This window comes from Lupinus angustifolius, chromosome LG03 (assembly GCF_001865875.1).
Source record: "Lupinus angustifolius cultivar Tanjil chromosome LG03, LupAngTanjil_v1.0, whole genome shotgun sequence".
Taxonomy (NCBI): Eukaryota; Viridiplantae; Streptophyta; class Magnoliopsida; order Fabales; family Fabaceae; genus Lupinus; species Lupinus angustifolius.
This window is the reverse complement of record NC_032011.1, coordinates 9,941,445-9,942,490: the sequence shown is the minus strand read 5'-3', so window position 1 is coordinate 9,942,490 and position 1,046 is coordinate 9,941,445.

Sequence of the window (1,046 nt, the reverse complement as noted above, 5' to 3'; positions counted from 1 at the left end):
CAGGTTTAATCGATTAAAATCATGTAAAATTTGATGTTTTCAAAAACTGATGCCCAGGTAACCGATTAACACCAAGTGTTTAATCGATTAAACACGGTAGAAAGCGATTTTTAGGCAGCAGAACGGTTTTAACTTTTTAGGACTCATGCATGCATTTTAACGGATTAATCGAAACATTTGTAATCACGAAAAGAGTTAATCATGAGACATAATTTTGCATTTCAACATATATCGTTTAAAAACAAGAGACAAATAGGCATATAGAGGCAAGAGAATAATACAAACAACTAAACAATTTTAATCAAGATATTGTTCATCAAGAATTCCAAGTTCTCTCCTTAGAACATAGAAAGTATCCCGTGGAAGGGGCTTGGTGAAAATATCTGCTAAATGTTTAGAGGTTTCAACAAATTCAAGAACACAATCACCTTTTTGTACATGATCACGTAAAAAATGATGTTTAATTTCTATATTCTTTGTTCTAGAATGCAAAACGGGATTCTTGGATAGGTTTATGGCACTTGTATTATCGCATTTAATGGGGATCTTTTCAAGTTTAAGACCAAAGTCCTTAAGTTGCTGCTTCATCCATAGGATTTGAGCGCAACACACACCAGCGGCAATATATTCCGCTTCGGCGGTGGACAAAGCAACACAGGCTTGCTTTTTACTGTACCGTGCTACTAATGAACTACCCAACAAGTGACAAGTACCAGTAGTGCTTTTCCGATCCAATTTACATCCGGCGAAATCGGAATCGGAATAACCCACCAAGGATAGTGAGGCATCCCGAGGATACCATAATCCCATGTTAGTTGTTCCTTTTAAATATCTCATGATTCTTTTAACAGTTATATAATGTGATTCTCTAGGTGATGATTGATATCTCACACAAATGCATACATTGAACATGATATCAGGTCTACTTGCAGTTAAGTAAAGTAATGACCCAATTATACCACGATACTTCGTTACCTCGATTGCTTTTCCTTTATCGTCCATGTTTAGGTAGCAAGCAGATGCCATAGGAGTGGAAGCTTCCTTAC